General features: G+C 36.2%; 1 protein-coding gene and 1 long non-coding RNA gene across 6 annotated transcripts in view; one reads left to right on the top strand and one right to left on the bottom strand.

Moving 5' to 3' along the window:
- The window catches only part of GPC5 (glypican 5), a 2,038,323-nt gene that overhangs the window by 532,078 nt on the left and 1,483,371 nt on the right, over positions 1-22,874 (top strand). The window lies entirely within an intron of this gene.
- LOC140512773 (uncharacterized) overlaps positions 1-22,874 on the bottom strand; it is a 41,758-nt gene that overhangs the window by 1,132 nt on the left and 17,752 nt on the right. The window lies entirely within an intron of this gene.

The following is a 22,874-nucleotide window of genomic DNA, read 5'->3' as shown; positions in this document are numbered from 1 at the left end:
TTAGTTTTCTCATATGAAACATTAGAAAAAGGAGGAAGGCAGGAAGGGAAGGAAGAAAAAAAATTATTAATAGTATCCCATTTGATCCTCACAGAAACCTTGTGACATCTGACATTTGAGGGAGACAGAAGTTAGGGGGCTGGCCCAAGGTCATGCCGCTTACAAATATCTGAGGCCAGAATTGAACTCACATTTTCCTGACTCCAGACCTAGAGCTCTGCCCACTATTCTACCCAGCTGACTTTCCATTCTTTTCCTGCTAGAAATCTGTGATCTTGTGGCCTCCCAACTCCTTTTCCAGTGCTTTATTACCCAATTACTCTCTAAGTAGCCAAATTCACCTACACTGTTTTTATTCAATCATAGGATACAGTATAATACTAATAATAGCTTAGGTAGCACTTTGGACCTCATTATGGCCACTCTCTGAGAACATACATGGAAGAGTAGTTGTGTTTCTACTACAATGACTTCTCATTGAGATTTCCTTTTATCAGTGAAATCACAGGTCCTGACTAAAAAACCCAAACAGAAAAATTTTCCATAACACTTTCATACACAATATTATCTTATTTCATCTCCAACAATCATTTTGTCATTCATATTCAAAACATTCCTAGAGGTCTAATATTCACATTTTGTAAAAGCAAATAAGGAAATTGAGACTTGGAAAAGCTGTACCTTTTTTTCAGTGAATGATATGTAATAAAAGACAACACAATAGTATAATGTACATGATGTAATATATCACTATGACATCATCCCTACCCCATGATCAGTAACAGCAACCACTGCCACTGCTGCCACCATGACCATCACCACCATCGTGATAACAAATTAGCACTTCCAAAGCTGTCTGCTTTATGTGATTCTTGTTCATCGGCCCCCATCTTACATCTATTTAAATTGTTCTGGTGAGACTATTTCCATTTAAATTCTGCACATTTCTTCTATAGTGTTGTAAAACTTCCCCAGCCTAATGTCATCTGCATTTTTTATTCTGCCATCTGCGAGTTTGATAAGAATTTTAAATACTGTCCTTTGGATTGACCCTTGTGGTATTCTATCAGATATATGTCCTTGAGTTGAGTACAAATTATAGATAACTACCTTTGTGGGCAACCTTTTATAGGCTCTTTAATACTGAGTGTTACTATTCGGTTTGAAAATTCTTACATGTAGTCACATACCCTTATTGTTATTTTCAAAACCAAATCAATTTTCATTTAAATATAAATGCATACATATAATACATATAGAAGATCAATAAGTCATTTCATTGATTATTTGGAAGAAAGGTTGGAAAAATATTTATTAATTAACATTGTGCTAAGCACTTTACAAATATTATTTCATTTAATCCTCACAACAACGCTGATAGGTGCTATTAGTATCCTTGTTTCATAGTTGACAAAACTGAGGCCAATTAAGGTTAAGTGACTTGCCCAGGGTCACACAACTGATAAGTATAGAAGGCTGGATTTGAAGTCAAGACTTCCTGACTCCAGACTCAGAGTTCTATCCATTGCCCCATCTATCCATCATTTGGAGTTGAATTTCTGAATTCTAAAAAAAATTGTTGATACTAACCAAATTTCTATGCCTTAAGAGCATAGACTGAGAAGAAAGGAATCTTCAAGGTCATCTATTCCAACTCCCCTCACTTTATAAGTGAGAAAACTGTGGGTAGAGGAGCTCAGTGACTTAAACCTAAGGACACACAGGTAACAATCTGAACCAAGAGCTATAATCATAAATCCATTATTCTTCTCCTTGCTCTTTCTTCTTGCTCTCCTCCTCCTCTTCCACCTCCTCCTCCTCTTCTTCTTCCTGTTCCTTGTCTTCCTCCTTCTTCTCCACCACTACCTCCTCCTCCTCATTCTTCTTCTCCTTCCTTTTTATTCTTCTTCTTTTTCTCCTCTTTCTCTTTATCCTCCTCCTCCTCCTCATCCTCTTCCTTCTCCTTGTTCTTCTTCTTTTTCTTTTTCACTATATGACACTACTTTTTGTTAATGAAAATACCCTAAAGTGCAGGATCAAAAGCCTTAATGAAATCCAAATAAATTGAAGTAATTTGGTCCTTCTCCTTTCTCCAGTTTATCACATCATCATAGAGGAAAATAGTTCTCTCAAAGGCATATCAGTTCCTGCTCTGCCCCTTGTGTTGCAGATGATTGCAAACTGATTATATGTCCTCCCAGATACTAACTTAGGTTGACAGAGCTTTACCATGACTATCTTTTTTCATCATTTTTGTAGATGGGTGGTCCATTTTGGATGCCACTTTTCAAGGACTGTTGTCCTCTGTGAATTCTCAAAACAGTCAGGACTGAATAAATCTCTGGTTGGCATGTTGCTAAGTCTCAATAACTGGAAGACATCCATACATCGATTCATCATCTTTTCTTATTCACATTTGTTCTTCTTCTTCTAACAGATGACATTTTCCAGGTACCTATTTATCTCTTAGTTTTAAGAAAAATGAAGACAGAGATGAAAAAAACATCAAAGTACCTCTATTTTTGGCATTTCTGTTATCAGTTTTCATCTTCTATCACATAGATGACATTTTCTTTTAAATCCCATAATTGACAGGATTTTTTCTTTATTACCTGTTCTGTGCCTTGTAATCTATATCTTCTTTCAAGGTCTTCCTTCAGTTCTCTTGGCCCTATACAATGGTACCATGTTTTGATAGTATTCTGTCTTTAGAAGCCTGACTTAATTTCCTTTCAAGTCTTGGTGTAGTTCTGAGTTTCGTTAAGTTGGCAGCCAGTTCCCTTCCCTTCTTCTGATGTGTTGGCTTAATTTATTCTTGTGGTCAAAGATCAGTCATTTAATTAGCAGTCACCTTTCTTATATTTCCATAACTTTTAAATCATACTTCTATGTGCTCCTAGATTTTTGAAAGCTACTCTCTTGGAATCCGTTTGCTTTATCATGATCACATATATATCAACAAGGACAGTAACTCTGATCCTGACTGAAGACCTTCTGATTTGTTGGCTAACTTATGTTTGTACAGGAATAGTTCAGGTAATAGTTTCCTCCTCTTTACCACACTCTCCCATTTCAGCCTCACAAAAACTTCTTACTTCTACTTAAAATTGCTTCTTTCCTCATTCAATCAGTAATTTGTCTCCATGGCTATTTCTTGCCACAGTGACATTAAAATAGACTTGTCAAGTTTTTACTTGTCTTCCTTCAAGTATTGTATGTTTGTTTGGGGGGGAGGAAGGAGAAAAAAATGAGAACTCTTAACTTCTCTAATATTTTTGTTAAAAAAAAAAGAAAGTAATTATTTTTGTTTTGTTTTATAACACATTTGATTAGAGATCATCAATGTGTATTAAAGAGACCAAATATCTGAATAAAGGTATGTCACACTACAAAAAGCATACTCATCCTAAAATGTACAATGTTATCTAATCCAGATCAAATTGTATTGATGCTGAATATTTTTGGTTTGGAATCGTTCTGACGCTTGAATTTTCCTAAAGAATACTGCCATGTGCTGATGCAAGATGGCATTTGTCGAGTCACTTTTCTATCTTACAATAATTCTTTTTCAGCATGCTCCCTTTTGCCATGCTATAGGATTAAAGTCTGTAACTCGTTAAAGACGACCTATTTATTTAGGTTTTGTCATAATTTCACATCTCAATATGACAATATTTTTAGTGACATTTTTTTAGGAAATAAAATGAAATACAGGAAAAGATATGGAGAAAAAAGCACACACTGTCTAAATCTTCAAATATGCATCTAAATATCCCTTCAACTTAGTGATTACTAACTGGTATCCCCAAATTTTCCTTCCTTACTACCAAAGTCCCTTGTTGCCTGACACATTTTGCAAAGCAGATAAAAATAGAATTATTGCATTGTATTGAAACTACTTTGGTAAATATTGACTTGAAATTTACCTTGGAAAATGTAATATGTTTCATAAAGAATTCCTGTCATAAGAATGGAGTTTTTAACTTAACCGGGAACCTCTTTAGTAAAATACCAAAGCTGATGTGGGACATCAGGCTACAAGACTTATCTTGTCAACATGAATGTTCCTCATTGAACCTTTGTCAGAATGTTGAACTGTATTACTTGGCATGCTTTCAAGCTTGAGCACTGATGGCCACTAGGGTCTCATGTTGAGATAGAGGTGGCTATTACATACATGACTCTCTTTGGTGACAGGAATTTTTGTTGGGGGATAGAGAAAGAGAAAATAAATTATTTCCAGGGAAGTAGATAAATATAAATTATCCTTAACTTACAAAGTTTATTCAATAATCCTCAATTAAACAAATACTTTTGAAGTGCCTCTTATTTTTAGACCAGACTGCTAAGTTGCAAGGGAGCTATAAAACATAGTTAAGATAGGATCCTGGACAGTGGTTTGCTGATACTCAACAGTTGGTTCTCTGAAAAAAACTTTAAACATGATACACTTTAAGGTTTGATTTGCATTAACATTTTTTAAATCGCTTTCTTAATTCTAGACATGTAGCATGTAGTTTGTAGCATTAGCTGATTTCTAAGCTGTAAAGACTCACAATGAACATTTAACCATCTGTTCTTGAGGGCTGGTACAATGTAACTCCAGTACATCACTGGTCTTGGCACTCATGGTCCTTGGAATCTGTTAGGAGATTGTAGTGTATCTAGAGTTAACTGGAATACAAAATAATGTTTCCATAGCTATGTAAGAGAGTTACAAATGTAGTGTGTCTGTGTTTGAGAACTTCCAATGTGAACCCTTGGGAGGAATCAAGGAAAGCTTCCTTTGAGTTGGATTTTAAAGAAATAATAGGAATTCAATAATTGTGTGTGTATAGAGAAGACAATTCAGTTTATGTTTCAATAATGTCCTTATTAATGTGAATTATTAAAAGGCATATCATGAAACATTTTAGAATTCTGGAAATCAGAAAGTTATGGACAATAAAACTGAGTCAATAATGTTTTAGATATTTGGATCTATTCTAAATATCATCTTTCCATGATCATTGTGAGACTATTTTTGGTTGATCAGTTATATCCAGCTCTTTGTTACACCATTTCAAGTTTTCTTGGTAAATATGCTAGTTTTCCATTTTCTTATTCAGATCATTTTACAGATGAGGAACTGAGGCAAACAGGGTTAAATGGTTTGCCCAGGGTCACCTAGCTAATTTCGGAGGCCAAATTTGAACGCAGGAAAATGAATCTTTCTTACCCCTTGCCTGGTACTCAATCCACTGTGCCACCTAGCAGCCCATGTGAGCCTGTAAATAGATGTTATATTTAAGTACAAAGATGCTAAAATCATTTTGTATAAAATATGGCGTACAAAATAAAACTTATTTCCTTAGCTAGTACCATGTTAATCTTAGTTGAAAGTTTTACACACATGTGCTCACACACACACACACACAGATAGAAGAGAGGTTGCAATTTGCATCAGTGGAGGGTTATCCACCACACTAGTAATATCACACATTCTTAAAGTATTGAGGTGATTTATTGAAGAAGTGCCAATGGATAATGATGGGATTCCTGGGAAAGCAAGTAGAATGTGTCTTACTGATCAAAATAACCATCATGGGAATAAATGGAAAGCTAAGTCAAATAGTTGGCTTGACTGTCTCTGTTTCCTTGACCCACTCGATGGCAGTGCTCCAGCAGGAATCACTCAGCACAAGGTAAATATCATTCAGCCTAGCTGAACTTAATGTAAGACACTTAACCAAATACTGTCAGCTACTCCACCTTGTGCTTTGCTTTTCCTGATTTCTCCTGTTTTCAGACCTGAGCTCCAACAATTTTCCAAGTATAGGACCAAGCTACAGAAAACAAGTGGTGACCAAAGAGTGCCCCTAAGTAATAAGGCTGCCTAAAGTTAGCAAGGTATTAAACTTTGTGAAAATTGTATAAGGTTTTGTAGAACATTTAATTGTACTGTCATTGGCATGTAGGGAAAGTTTTCAAAGGTTGTGGAATAGAGAGACATCAAGACAGAGATTGATAAAGTGGGGGGAGAGAAAAAGAGTTACAGAAAGACATGGGCAAAAACCAAGTCAATAAAATGTTCTCAGAATAAATAGCAATGAAAAGCTAGGTTGCATAAATGGTGTAGTGGATAAAGCATAGAAGTTGGAGTCATGAAGACCTGAGTTTGAATCCTGCCTCAGATAATTACTAACTGAGTGCCCCTGAACAAGTCACTGAACCCCTCTAGCCTCAATTTCCGGGACAATACTAGCACCTACATCACAGGGCTGCTGTAAGGATAAAATGGGATAATATATGTAAAGTGCATTACAAACCTTAAAGTGCTGTATAAAGTTATTCACCCTGCATAACTATTAAAGCAGCTGCTATTCTAAACATTTAATGACTGGTTTATTTAACCAATTTAAAAAAGAGATGGCTTTTGCTTTTATTTTCATGAATTACTTTTTAACTGCCTTGGTAATTACTTGTAATTGTATGTGCATGTATATATGTGTGTATGCATATATGTGTGTATTTGTATGTATATATACATGTGTATATACATATACATATATACATACATATATAGTTGTCGTTTAGTTGTTTTTCAATCATGTTCCACTTTCTTTGATCCTCTTGGAAGTTTTCTTGGCAAAAATAGTGGAGCAGTTTGCCTTTTCTTTCTCCAGCTCATTTAACAGATAAGGAAACTGAGGCAAACAGGGTTAAGTGACTTGCCCAGGGTCACACAGTTAATAAATGTCTGAGGCCAGGTTTAAATGCTGGAACATGAGTCATCCTGACTCCAGGACCAATACTCTCTCTCCTGCACCACCTAGATGCCCCATTAATAATTGTACACTCCTTAATATTGAAAATAGCTGTAATCGACATTTAGATTTATTTTTATTATTTTTGGAACAAACTCATGAGAGTAATTTATCTCTTGTCATCAAAAGCAATCATACAATTTTACAGAAGTAAGTTAAGAATGGGAATTAGCATTGATATTAAAATATCCTCTCAACTTCAGAGGACCCTTTTTTGATAAAGAACATCTCTCAATATCCTCTGATTGTACAATTACTAAACACAGTTCTACAAAGATTTTGTGCCTACTAGTTTTGTTAAAAGCAAGCTATTTGTTGAGTAGAAAAGTAGCAGGACAAACAGCTAATTAGAAATTTATTCATGCAGAGATGCCAGTCACTCCCTCTTTAGGACTCTCTCCCAGCCAACACAGTGAGCCTCAAGAAACATACACCCATACACAACTCAAGCTATTATGGTATACATTCAGACAATTTATTAGGCATTTTTACATGTGTCTTTGGATAGCCTTTCACTAGTAGACTTTTCTTGTGTATATTTATTTAGCTCTCTATTAAAAAGAAAAACTTCAAAGCTGCTCTGGGAAAACACATTGTTGTTCAGGGATTTCTAATTAGCGGCTTCCTCTTCATTTTACTTGCAAATGCACTGCTTTCTTTTCTGGTAGTTTTGTCACAGCCCAAATGACAAATTGCCCTGCTTTACAGAGCATTTACCAGCTAACCAGACTGTTTAGCTTTCGATTTGGAAGCAACTGAAGAGCCAGTTATGGGTGGTACAAAGATGAATCACAACTTCAGCAAACCATCCTTACACACACACACACACACACACACACATACACAAATCAATCACATCTATGTTTTTCATTTTAATAAATTGAATGATTTTAAAATGAAGAAAGTTCATCAAATAAATTGGTACCCATTTTGGGTTCCCTGTAAGGATAATTTTCCCAAGGACTTCTAATTACAGTAACATAATAGGGTGGTATTAATAGTTAACACTTATGTAGTCTTTACTATGTTCCAGGAACTGTACTAAGCACTTTATAATTATTATCTTTTTCAATCCTCACGACAACCCTGGGATAGAGGTGCTATTATTATCCTCAATTGACAGATGGAAAACTGACCCAAACAAATTTATGCAACTGGTGTCTGAGGTTGGATTTGAACTCAGGTCTTCCTGACTCTAGGTATAACATTCTACCCACTTCGCCATCTAGCTGCCTACTAGGTGATTTGTGGTTTGGGATTTGCCATGTGCTTATACAGTTACAAATACTTCAGTGGAGTTTCAGTATAAAGAGTAATACAATATTTTCAGAAGATGTAGACTGGAATCCTGCCCCTTTACTTTTATGCCCAGTGTGATCTTGGGCAGGTAACTTAGGCTCCCTGAGCAGTATTAATTTCTTCATCAGTAAAACAGGTGAATTAGACTGAGATGACCTCCAGAATTCCTTCCAGCTTGAAATTCTCCATATTATTTTTTATCTCTTGTTCTAAAAGTCATTGGTATTCATAAATATCCATAACCTATGAATTTGGCCAGAATCAGGGTGATAGACTTGGGAGACTTGAAAAAAAAATTTTTTTGAGCAACCATGATGGAAAGCCTAATCTGAGAAAATAAAAAAAAGTCTATTCTTTCTATGAGAACTGGTCTATCAGAGAAGGGATGAGGAAGGGGGAAGGGAGTGGGAGAGGTGAGGAAAAATTGCCATTTGGGACTGTCTAATGAACTTGTAGTTGGAGTTCTCTATCCTCATAGCTGGAACATATTTATTTATGAAAAAACCTAAATTTCCTTAATAACAAACTGAATTTGGGTTCTTCAGTTAACTCGAACCCAACTGTGTAGACTAGTGTCTGGAATTGCTAAATTAACTTTATTCAGTTATATGTCCACCCTTTCTTCTCCTTAGAGGCCCTCAGTCCATACTTGTCAATCTTGGGCATGCTGAAAACATTCCTTAAAAAGCCCATCTTTTTTTAGTACCACTCCAAACTTTAATTATGTCTCTTCTTGAAAAATGATGTCTTGCAGCTGTCTTCATTCAATCTACCTGCTTCCAGAATGGATCTTTTAAGGCACTATCTTGTTTGTTTCTCCAAAGTACACAGAAAATCCTTCTACATTAGCTTTGTAGAAAAAGTTCATGTTTGCTATTACAAAGTGTAAATGTTGCTCTTTGAAACTGAACGTACTGAACATAGCTTTTAGTATACTTTCCTTTGCTTCCTCCACTATCCCCACCACAGTCCAGAAATGCTTGCTAAAATATGAGTTTATATGTGAATGTAAGGAGTGTGTGTGTGTGTGTGTGTGTGTGTGTGTGTGTGTGTGTGTGTGTGTGTGTAGTAGAGAGAAGGGTGGGTTATAAGGAGGGGAAAGGCTTTTCTTGTACAGGCTACTAGTTCATGCTGACTCCCCACCCCTGTTCAGTATTTCTAATACCTTGTTCATCAAGGTGGAATGACAGGAATTAAAGAGGCAAATTGAAAAAGTGTGGTTTGAATGTTCTTCTCAAGTCTAGATACTAAGCATGAATGGGGGCATCTTGCTTACATCCTCAAATGGGGGAAATGTGACAGAAATAAAATTCCTGAACTCAACTGGAGACCTTCCATTGAGAGCTGCAAGAGTCTTCAAATCTTATTAGCTCTTTCGTGCACCAGCCAGCGTGTAGCTGACAATGCACTTACTAGCCCAGTAGCTCATCCTCAAAGCCCAACGATACTTCCCTGAAGCAGTAATGATGGACAGAAGTTTAGCAATGAACTTCAAAAGCCAAGAGCAATAACAAAGGGAGGAGTTTTAGAAGATAACAGCTTGGGGGAAGAGGGAAGAAAGTACTAGTAGAGACCTGCCGCAGGCACGCTTGACCCCCCAGGAATAGGGCACAACCAGTTGTTGGAGAGATCTGGGAGATTTCATGCAGGAGAGCTTTTCCCATCATGATACAAGGCAGATCCCATGGAAGCTGAAACCCTTCTCTACACTGGAACAAACATTTTTCCAAGAGTTTGTTCCCTTTCTCATGGGGAGATGAATTCAAGAGAACTTGTGCTCATTTATACAGGGGAACTGAGAATGATATTATTAAACATTCTCCTCCCTGTTGTTTTCTTTGCTCTTTTTTCCAGTTAAAGCCTTCATTCTTTGATGTATTGTTTGTGTTTGGTCAGTTGGTACCTTGGGCACTGGATAGGGGTTTTAACATTATTTCTCTCTGACGCTGAACCCAAGTAACATATGATTTCAGAGCTGAATCAACAAAGGAGTGAGAAAACATTTAATAAAAAAATTAAAATGTGCGAGACACTATGCTAAGCACTAGGGATAAACCTAAATAAAAAAGACAACACATAAAGAGGGGCTAGAAAGATGATGGAATGTGTCTTTGCCTTACAATATAATTTAGAAATGACCAGGAATAAGTGCAATAGTAGCCTGGTTGGGGTAAGAGAAGATGAAAAGCTCTGTCCAGGGTTCCAGACATAGACTGAGAAGGAAATAAAAATGATGATAAGAAGAAGAAGAAGTAATATTTATACAGTGCTTACTATGTTCCAGGTACTTTACAATTATTACCTTATATTATCCTTGCAACAACTCTGTGAGGTAGATGTTATTATTATCCCCATTTTACAGATAAAGAAACTGAGTCAAACATAGGTTAAATAACTTGTCTAGGATCAGACAGCTAATAACTCTCCTAGGCCAGATTTCAACTCAGGTCTTCCCTACTCCAAGCCCAGCTGTCTCTCCACTGAGCCACCCAGCTGGTTGTAATAATTATGATGATATATTTCTGTTGTACTTTATAATTACAAAATACTTTATTTAAATTATCTTCATCTTCCCAAAAACCCCATGAGGTGAGTAAAATTCAACTTTTCTCATTTCCTATATGAGGAATCTCAAACTAACTGAAGTAATTAAGAATTGGTTAAGAGTTGAGATTTAAGTGAAGGCTTTCTGTCTCCAATTTTGCCACTCTTTGCCTGAGAACCCACTGCCAGTGTTTGTTGGTAAAAGAAAAAAAAATCCAACATATTCACACACATGAATATACCTCAAGTAGATGAAATTGAATACTCTACACAGTTCTATTTGCATAGTAGTTTATTTTTAAGGGCATTGGTTGCTTCAGAAGAATAAAAGAAAATTAAATACACCAGAGTGATTGGTTCAGTGCTTTAGGGTGCCCTTGTCTTACTCTTAATATAGCCAAAGAGGTGAAACTTGTCCTTTCATAGCTGTATTAGGATGCGGAGTGATGATGAAGAGTTTGCCCATACTCGTTTAGGAGCATGCTTAGTGTTTGGATCAATCTGCCAATGGTATAAAGAGTTCTTTATAATTCAGTGTTATTGTTTTTCAAGGTCAATGCTGTTGATTGTATGAATATTGTTGAAATACTTTCTGGAGCATATGTGCTAGGAAGATGATTATATTGCACCTCCAGTATACACAGCCAGTGATTTATTCAACTACTATCAACTCCAATGGCATGTGTGTTCATCCTTCATTGCCAAAAAAGACCACATCATCAGGAAAATGATGACATGACTGGCACTTGACTTTGTTTTGAGTGAGGGAGGGCAGTGCAAAGTCACCAGCCTCACTTCTCCTCCAGAGCCATCTGAATCCAGTGACCAGATATTCATCAGGGTGACTGGAGATGACCCAGGATGAGGCAATTGGGGTTAAGTGACTTGCCCAAGGTCACACAGCTAGCTAGTGAGTGTCAAGTGTGTGAGGTGAGATTTGAACTCAAGTCCTCCTGACTCCTGTACTGATGCTCTATCCACTGTGTCATCTAGCTGTCCAGTGGCATGAATGGTGAGATGAATGCAGAGATGAGAGTGAAGGAAAGGAGACTGATTTTGAATTCCTGTTCTGCTATTATATGACCTTGGGCCTCTCAATGTCTCTGAGTTTGTTTTCTTATGAGTGAGGGAACTGAACAAAATTAAGTCCTTCTGATTCTCCTTCTTCTCTGTAATTGTGTAAAAGTTACTTATTGGCTGGTGAAGAATAGGTGAGGATAAGACGGTTGGTTTGGAAGATAATTACCAAGGTGCTATCTACCACCTTGAAATTAGGTAGAGTAAAAACGCTGCCCAAGGCCTGAAAACAAGAATAGTTGTTAGCATGTGAATGAGCAGTAGTGATCCATTTAAGACTGCTAAAATAGAATGCTTATAGGGCTTCAGCTGGTGCACCCTCTGCCAGGAATGACCATTTAACAATTAGCTTATTTAAAACAGCATGTCACAAAATGATCTTTATTTAACCCCTCATGTCCTGGTGCTGGAATATTTCTGAAAGTTACTCTGGACATGGAGATTGCTTTTGTTATTTAAAAATCATTTCTATTTTGTTTTTCTATCATTTTTATTTCTCAGCATATCCTTCCCCTCCGCCTCAGAAAATTATATCTTATAAATTAGAATAAAAAAGAAAGGAAGTAATATTTCAACCAAATAAGCCAACACATTAACCAGGTCCAATATTCCACACCAATGTTCCCTTCATATCTGAAAAGAAAGGAAGAAGGTACATTCACATATCAAAGGTACACACATGTATTCACATATTGGCTTTTGGGCCAAGTTTGATTATTATAATTTTATAACATTCAGGCTTTTTTGTTTTTATTTCATTATTGTCATTGCATATACTCTTTTTCTGGATTTTGCTTATTAACCGTTCATATATCGATCAGTCCTTACAATGTGTGTATGTTCATCCTTTGTTGCCTAAGAAAATCATACCATCAGAGAAATGATGACATGACTTGCGCTTGACTTTGCTTTTTTTTTTGTTTTTTGTTTTTTTTTGAGTGGAGGAGGGCTGTTCAGGTCATCAGCCTCACTCTCCTCCAGAGCCATATGAATCCAGATATTCATCAGGATGACTGGAGATGACCCAGGATGAGGCAATTGGGATTAAGTGACTTGCCCAAGGTCACACAGCTAGTTAGTATCAGGTATCTGAAGTGAGATTTGAACTCAGGTCCTCCTGACTTCTGCACTGGTGCTCTATCGGCTGCACCACCTAGCTACCCCAGTCTTTATGATACAACAGGATTTGTGAACCACAACTTGTTTAGCCATTCACAAAGTTGACAAGCATCTCTTTTTTTGGGTTCTTGTCTAGAAATATTTTGATTAATGTGGGGATCCTCTACTTTTTAAATCACTGACATTTTTGTATGCCTTTGAGTGTCCTAGTCAGACAATATAGACAGTACCTCAGTAAAGTAGTGACAGTACGGAATGATTGAACCAACACACAACCTGAACAAAAATGTGTAAGTGGGGCATGGAGGTTTTGAGTCAGTGACTGTTGGTGTCTCCTTTTGGGAACTATTGTATTTAGAAATTAGGCCCCACCTCTCATGCTGTGGGTGTATATGTGTGGGTGTATCTATCTGTCCATCCATCCATTCATCCATCCATCCATCCATCCATCCATCCATCCATCCATCCATCCATCCATCCATCCATCTCTGTGTGCATGTATCTCTTTATACATCCTTCTTCCTTACAGATAAATACATCTTATTTGTGCTACAGAGAAATAATTGCTTTTATAAAGTTGTCCGTTTGTTTCCATGTCTCTTTGTGAGGGCCTGAGCCAAACCAGAATCAGTTTAGGAGGTAGTCCAGGTACAAGCAGTGATGAACTGGTTGCTTTTTAGTCTCTTTCCCAATCTAAGAGTGAGTTTCTGTGTCTTGAGGCCCAACTTATCTTCCCTAGCAGAACATTCAGTCAAGTGGAGAAAAGAGAATTTGTCACAGATGGTATTTCTCCAGTTTTGTTTTATTTTAATGCACAAAATAGTATTTTCTCATTTAACAAATATGTTTGTGACCAATATGCTCAGTTGGCCACATCATGATGCTAACGATGCCAGAACAGCAGCTTTGATCCCCACGTGCTGTAGTTAACTTTGCCTTTTTCTTTGGCCATCAGTGCACCAGGAATCCTGGTAAATTGCATCAATTCATGTTTAATAAATGCTTCCTGATTGATTGATTGTTGATGTCATTTTATACAATGAGAGCAGGCCAAATGGTGCAGCTGGTTCAACACAAAGACCTCCACTCCTGGTATGATATTTGCTCACTTTTCAAGTCTAAGTTTCATGGCCAGTCCTCAGGAGACTCCCCCAAATATTTGACCCACAGTTAGGATAAACATTCATTAAATCATCATAGTCCAAAAAGCAAGTCTTTCCATAGGAAAGATTGAGAAAGTGAACTTAAAATCATAAAAGAGCTGTGAGTAACACATGTCTTCATATGACAAATTATACATTATGATAAATATTTGTGCCAACACTCACTTTGTAACCTTGCTCAAGTTTATATATTTAGTAAATGTCAAAGCTAGGACCATATTTCAGGTCTTCAGACTACAGTTCTAATGTTGGCATCCCAGGCAGGCTCAGAGGTATCCATTCAAGAGTCAATGAAGAGTCACACAAACTATGTGAAAACTCTTAAAACATATCCCTACCCATGGACACGCATCCATCCTCAGTTTATCTCTAACATACTGACTCTCTGGCATTTTTAATAATGCTAGAATATGTATATAGTGGTGACTTAAGATTTATAAAGTACCTTGCTCAGAGCAGTCCTGTGAGATAGGTAGTAGAAATGTTTGGGTTTTTTTCATCTTATAGAGGAAGATTTATGCTGAGAGAAATTGACTAATTTGTCCATAGCTGACAACTATACCATGTGGGACCTAAACTGTTCTAACAGAGATCCATTGCACTTTCCATTACTTTTCTCCTTTTATCTTCATGGAATTCTGTACCCTCTTTCCTTCCCCTTGCCAAGTCTTTGTGGTATCACAGTCCTGCCTCCGCAGTCTACTTGGCAGCCCAGACTACTTTCACCAATACTCATAATCTCCATCAGCTTCTACATCTCAGCTTTGGGTAGTGAATAGTAGAGTACTGAACTATGAAGCAGGAAAAATCCGAGTTCAAACTCAGCTACAGATACTTGTTAGCTCTGTGACCTAAGGGCAAGTCACGTATATCTCTCAGTTCCTTCACTTGTGAAATGAGAGTAATGATATTTACTTCACAGGTTTATGTTGAGAATCAATTGAGACAGCACAGGTAAAGTGCTCTGTCAGTCTTAATGTACTCTACAAATACTTGGTATAACAATAATGATAATGGTGAGTATAATTATCATTTAGCTAATCCTAGGGGCTTTACTCCCCTGCTTTGAGAAAGTCATGGTTCTGACTTTTTCTTCCCAGAACCTGCATTAATACTTTTAGTCAAAGATTTACCACAGGTTAAGCCATCAATATATATTTTCCCACTCGGGTTCAGAAAACCTAGCGGAAAAAGCAGTGCACATTATAATGATGTTACTTCAAATTATATATAATCCACTTTTTAAACCTTGAAGTGTGACATGTATTTTGATGACAAAGATGATAGGAGTGGGATGAGCATCTCAGATAAGACTGGTCACAATATTCCAGACAACATATTGATCTAATTTATCAGTCTTACAAATAAATCTGATCTATTAATATAATACCATTTATGAAAATTCAAATTAAAGAAACGGTGATATACTCCACATTTGGCTAGTAATGAATTTGATCCAATGTTGAAATATTAAGTTATTTATGTTTTTAGTTTCTATCTTTCTGTAATAATGATTTTAATTCTACCTTAGAATTTTGCCCTGTTATGAGAATAGAGATTACCTTATAATTAAGGTAGTTATTAAACAAAGGCTCATTAGGAAAAGATGATCATTACCTACATTTTTCACATATCTTATATATATACACATATATAAACATATATTTTCATATGTAAATCTACAGGAACTTATGATTAACTTGTATAATTCTGCTAAGAGAGACAAAAAAATATAGTCCTTGAAAAGGTTTCTGCCCTTCATCCACTGATTTCATCATGCTCATTTTAATGTATCACCTCTTGAAATTAAACTCATAAGCATTTTTCACTTCCTAGGCAGGTCTTCTGTTTGCTTGTTCACATGTAGTATCCATTATTTTAAGAAGGATGCCCTCATCTGAACTTTGAACACTGCTGGCTTCTCCCTGTGTTACTGTATCTTTTGTTGCCATCCAGTGGTTATAATCATACAATTCAGTTGTTAAACCAGGAGACAGGAAAGATAGACATTTCACTTTGCCAGCACTTTGTTTTAACGCAAAATAGAGCTGTTAGGTGGCCTTCTGTAAATAACATAACTATTCTGAACACTTTAAGAAGTGACAGCTGAGATTTCTACAATACAAAAACAAATAATAATAGGGAAAGGAGAGTGAGAAATGAATGAAATGAATAAACTGTAATAAAGGCATTCTTATGTCCAAATTCTTCTTGAAACTAAGAAATGAAGAAATCTACATGGCTATGATTAAAGAAGACTAATTAGACAATATAATATTTGGATTAAAGACAATCTATTGTGAGATGAAATTATGATGATGAATAAGATGTGAACTTTGGCTTTGAAACACACTAGCTGTTTGACCATTGGGAAAGTCACTTAAGTTTTCAAATTTTTGACTCGTGGGTAAAATTGATATTCCAACACGTGTATCTTGAGGTGGTGTTTGGGGAGAAAGTACTTTGTAGGCTTAAAGATCTATGAAACATGAGCTATCATAATAGCAAAAGTATTTAAGTATTAAAAAGTTCCACATATAATGGCAAATATTTTACTTCTTTTACTTCTTTCTAAACTACAAAATTAACCCTCACCGCAAAATTTGTAAGCCACAATTTGTAATATGTAGGTAATTGTCACTGGAAGGATTCATGGGAAAGAATTATAGTAGGTGGTAGTCTACCAGAGACATTTAAGCAACTCCATGTTTATAGCGCAGCGGTAAAGAGGCATATTTTTTCCTGTAAAAGAGAGCAATATTTATTTAAACTTTGAATAGGAGGGAAGCAGGCTGAGAAAGCCCTGCAATTTAATCTGGAAGTACAATATTAGCAGGCTTGAAACATAACTAGATCTTTTTTTGGCATTTTTTTCATTTAATTTAAAGTGTGAGCAATCAGAACTATCTAGAAACTTGGCATTGTTGGTTGGGATAAGGGTGGGATGGGGCAGAAACGGGCTTGTTCTGAGAGAAGTCTATAGAATCATGGGATCATAGATTTAGAGCTGGAAGAAGATGGATCTGCATCCTCTGGGCAAAGTGTTCACATAATTAGATATGTAACTGGAAAGGATCTTAAATATCACCTAATACAATATTCTCATTATGCAGAACAAATGAAGGGTTAACAGACTTGGCCAAGCTCATACAAAGTAGGTGGCAGAACTAAGTTGGAGCCCAGGTCCTCTGACTCCAAATCTAGCCTTCATTCCAATCCGTGTTTCTTATGGAGGTTTTCATTTCTTAAATTCTTACAATGCCCATGAATCCTCATGAAGGGAGCAAGAAAGAGCTGGTAGTGTTTCATAAGACAGATGTAGGTTTATTGAAAAATTCATTGATTAAGCTAACAGGATTATAATTTTAATTTTTGGGAACTAAACTTTTAAACATATGATTTAAAAATCATTAACAATCTAATAAATATACTGTAATTCCAAAAAAGATTATGAAAAACAAATGAGTAGACTTGATGAACAACTTGATTTTCAATGACAAAAAATGATGAAAACCAACAATTCTAAGAGGGATTATAAATTTTTCATTGTGAAAACTTCCATTTGTGTGTGGGTGTAGTTGACAGCTCCAAGTATGAACAATGGTGTTTCCCACCTGGCACAGATTTATTCTAACATTTGGTGAGTGGGTTGTGAGAAACAGTTGTTTGTAATAACTTATAATTTCCTCCTTTAAAGTCCCTTTTCAACACCTCATCATGGCATAAGAATGGATGAGATAAGTATAAACTCAAACAGGTCCAAGGAAACCATCACAACTTTGGGTACACCCTAGCAGTGAATTCTTAAGTGAGCACCAACCCAGCTAAATTTGGGATGACTCCTCAACTGGGTGGACACATTTACTTTGACCAAAACCCATATCACAGCAGAGAGGTGGTGATTTGCATCCTTGAAGGATTATCTGCAGGTTAATCTCATATATTCATTTTCAGCCTGAAAATGCTCAGAAATAGATGCTCTTGTTTTATTTTGGTGGACTAGTCAGCTTTGTCTGTCACAAGCCACAGTTAATTGACACCTCAAATTAATTTAGTGTCACTTAAACAATAGATCATTGCTATTTAAGATGCTGCTTTGGGTCTCCATAGCAAATATAATTGTGGCTTGGCAGTGCTGCCTCTTGACCATCAATTACGGGATGATGTGAAAACCCACAATAAAACTACAGCCTGATCTGGCATCCACAGGGACCATCCCTTAAAAGAATATATACATTTCTTGGGCCTATCAGCGGGTCAAGTTATTGATATATAGGATGATAGTTTGCATAATAAAAGTAAAATACCTGTATACTAGGGATGGAATTGACAGAATATAGAATATAGAGTGAACGTCTTAGGGAACATATTGGCCTACACACATGGGAAAACATGAGCACCATCTACATGAAGGTATTCACATATAAAGAAAACGTAGTACACAGGTTAATGTATAGAGGGAGCTCCTCATAGCTCCAAAACTGCTAGCATCCTCTACATATCCATCAATCAGTTAATTGACATTTGTTAAGCACCTACTATGTATTCGGCCTTGTTCTGAGCACTAAAGATATCTAAAAGGCAAAAGACCTACCTTCAAGGAGCTTAAAAGCTAATGGATATAATCTATATGATTTTCAGATGACACTACTCATTATTTTGGTGAATATGCTTTGCACTAAAGATGTTCCCAGCCAGTTACCACAATATTGTTGTAGATGGTATGTTAAATAGCTCTTTTAGCTACTTCCAATCTATTAAAAAATTGGTTAGAAGGTGAATGATGTGGTCACAAAATTTCTTTCCTATAAAGAGAGACTTTAGCTCTCCATCAGTTACTTCTTATATCACAAGATCATAGAATTAAGTTTTAGAGCTAGAAGAGAACTTAGAGGTCATTGATTCCACTTTTTTAACTTAAGGATGAAAGAACTGAGGTCTCCACATTTTAAGTGACTTGCCCAGGGTCACAGAGCTGGGAAATGTGTGAGGCAGTCTGTCAACAAGCAACAATCCTTCTAGGCAACCCAAGTTGTCTTAATTCGAAGTCTAATGCTTTTACCAGCATACTTCATCCTCTAACCATAGGCCTTATATAACATGGTACCCTAAGATCCATTTGTGAACTACCTTTCGTGGATTGTAGAAGCTATGATTAATGACTTGCCTCTGTAGACAGGGCAACAGCTAATCTGAGAGCTCTCTGCCAGCAATATGTAGATTTCTTTAGTCTTTCCAACCAAACTTATTAGGCAAAGGTTATGAATTTGTCATCTCATGTAGACTGGGTCATAAGATAGAAAATGCCTATGTTGAGATTGGATCCACTCTTTGAAGTCTTAAAACTTTCTCCTAAATATTTCTCTTTTTCTGAACTCTTTAAGCTGAACTCTGAACTCAGCTTGTCTTTTATTGTATCCCTTGAATCTCCAAATACAAGGATCACTTAACTTATGGTCAGAAACTCATTAAATTGCTAAGTCTTATAGTAATCATTAGTCATTGTAAATTTACTCTTGGCATTACTTCCTGAAATGGAAAAGGGATTGGCAGACAGTATATTAAGGAAACTTCTTAAATTTTATCCTAAAAACCTTTTTATTTTATGGGAATAGCCATTGTCTTTAATCTACTTGTCATTGTTCATCTTCTCTGAGAATTATTTCAGCAGCTATATGAATTATGTCCTTCAGAGCACTTGGGTTTAACTGAGGGAAGCAGGGACTCCTGAGGTAGAGAGCCAGGTCAAAAACAGTCCATTTTACAGGACTGTATTCAGACACCTGTGTTCAGGGAAAGAAAGAAATAACAGAAGAGAAAAGCTGTATACTTATCTAGATAAGCAACATATGGTCACTGCTATGGGTGATAAGTCATTAGTGCTCCTAGGAGAAGAGGAAGAAGCAGTTCTCTCTATTCATCATTGGAAGCCCAAGAGAGAATTATGGACTCCAAAACCACACACTAAGCAAAGAGAACAAAAGTTGTCTCTTTTTAAAGTATAAGGGTAAAACTCTTGCTACTCAGTAGTCAGTTGTCTTTGATACTCCCTCATTTAATGTAAAAGTTTTCATTCGTTATTCATTCTGGAGGAGGAACTTGACATCAGTAAGGTGATGCCATGACTTGCAAGTGAATTGGATGTGAATGAGGAAGGGTTTGCAAAGTTACCAGCCTCACTTTCTCCTCCAGAGTTGTCTGGGTCCAGTGGAAAAATATAGGTTAGGATGACTGGAGTTAGCCCCCTAATGTAAAAGTGGAGAGAATGGGAATGAGGGATGACACATATGGACCAATCAGAAGCCTCTGGTTTCAAATGTCCTTTAACAAGGGGTCCATAAACCAAAAGGGCCAAGATATGTGCTTAACTTTAGGGCATGTATCTCTGATATCTTTACTTGCCTCCAGAATACTTTTGTGGCACCTCTCACTGGCACCTTAAAATAAACGTGTTTCATTCCTAGTTCATTATTTTTGCCCAATAACTCATATCTTTTGACATTCCTGTTTTTATTTGTAGCAGCATCATTCATCTAGGTTCTCATTTTTAAACCTTGATGCTGACTAATTCTTATCCCTACAATCAATTGATTCCACCTCCTAAATGCCTTGTTCTCTTTTCCCATTTCCACCATCCTAGTGTAAACCTTAATTACCATTTTTAGAAGAATAGCAAAAGACTTTTTTATTTTATTCTTTTACTTATTTCATTCTGAACTTAAGAAATAAAACTTTTCTGTAAAATAGTAGAATAGAAAAAAAAGATGATTTTACATGAAACTGCAAATCTATTATGTACAACTTGCGAACACGTAAATTATTTTTTCTTCTTTTCTTCCCTCCCTGCCCCCTGCCCTAGAAATGACTACCACTGGACACAGAAATACATACATACATACACATACACACACACACACACACATACACACACATATATATATATATTCTATTTATCAATTTTTTCTCTGGATGGAAATAGCATTTTACTTCACATAAGAGACTTTAAACTGTCCTTATGGCTGCCAACAGTTTTCCTCATGCAAATGAATATAAGCTCCTCAAGGACAAAAACTTCATTCTTGTATTTGAATCCCAGCGTACAGTACCTAGCATGTCATATTAATTTAATAAATTCTTATTGAATGAATGAATCCATAGATCAAGCTATGTTATTCTTTGATCAAAACTCTTATGTTGCCTGAAGAGTAAAGTTTAAATTCATCTGGCACATATTCATGGTCTTATGAAGTATAGTATTGTTTTAATAAACTTATTCTATTCTAATAACCCCTCCAACCAAAACAGATTACTTATTTTTCTCACTTTCTTCATCCCATTCTACCCTTGGATCAGAACCAGATGCAATATTTTAGATAAAGTTTGATCAGGACAGATCATAGCATAGCAATCACTTTGCCTTTGTAGTTGAAGGGCTGCATTTGTTAATGGTTTTCAAATTTATGATTCTTTTTAAAATAGCATTTTGGCAGATGTTGAGGTCAAATTCTTTGACCTATTGTTTGAAAAGTCTACCTTTTCCCATCTTAAAAATCAGCTTGTTTCTCTACCTGCTGGCCATTCTCCCCTTCTCTTTCATTCTTGGCAATATATACATTGATATGTAATTCATCATGGCCAGGTGATTTGAACTCTCCAAAGTTGGCCAACTGCTCTTTAACCATCTCCAAACTTATCTTGAATTTGAATTCTTCTTTGCCATGTTTTCCTTTATTCGCCTATTCTAGGGATAATTGTTCTTTGTTTAGAAAACAATAATAGACATTGTGCTACTCTTTGAGGCATTGCTCTGCTTTTTAGGTTTATTCTCTTGTTCTCAGTATCATGATTCATTTCCTTTTTATTGTCATTGACATTTTTCATGGGCTTTAGCTCATTCTGGGTTTGACCTCCCTGACTCTATTATTATTGATATGTGCCTCTTTTTTGTATTTTTCCTCGACTGCCTGTCCTCACTCTTCATCTTTTGGACTTATTGCTTTAATTCCTGACTTTGCCAATGAGCTCTCACTCCAGCTAGTAGGGAAGAAATAAGGAGGTTCAATCAATGGAATGATGTGAATGAGGTTAAAAGTCATGGATCTGTCTGATAGTGAGGATTAAATCCCATAAGTGGGCAGATGGGCAAGAGTCTCTTTCCTACTGCACAAAAGACAAAGAAAGTATCCAGAGAATGGAGAGAAGATAGAGAACAGTTCCTAAGAGAGAAATAAGCCTGGTAGACTGTCCTGAGGGGCTGGGAAAACTGACTTGAGAAGGAACAAGATGTAAAGATGCGGATCCTTCAGTTAAAGAATTCAGCATCAGTCTGTTAAGGACTGCGATTACAATAGAAACGTCTTCAAAACTACAAGACAGAAAGTTTTCCTTTGCAATATACTGATCTTCATCCAGACATTTTTAATAAAAGAATATTAATCTATTTAAATTCACATTTTATTTCTAAGTATGTATACACACATGTAAGCTGGTGGAAACATTACATTTATCGCTTCATTTCTTCGCTTTACATGTGACAGTTATAACCTGGAATATGAGGCATACACAATAGTAGTCAACAGTGCCACTGATTATAGTCATTTTTCTGTTAAAGTTGCAATGCAATATTATGTTTGCAAAGGAAATTCTGTTCATGTTTTCCTATAAAGCATTCATAATTTCTAGATGCCCTAAATAGTCTACTTATTCCAAGTATTTATTCTCTCATTCATAGCTTAGAGTTGACCTTTTGTCATGCAGAACTACTTGTTGGCTGATTAATAAAAACCATTAATAATAATACTAGCTGACATTTATCTAGTGTTTTAAGGTCTACAAAACGCTTTGTAAACATGATCTTGTTTGATTA

Source organism: Notamacropus eugenii, chromosome 6 (assembly GCF_028372415.1).
Source record: "Notamacropus eugenii isolate mMacEug1 chromosome 6, mMacEug1.pri_v2, whole genome shotgun sequence".
NCBI classification, from domain to species: Eukaryota; Metazoa; Chordata; class Mammalia; order Diprotodontia; family Macropodidae; genus Notamacropus; species Notamacropus eugenii.
This window is presented reverse-complemented; position numbering and strand designations above follow the sequence as displayed.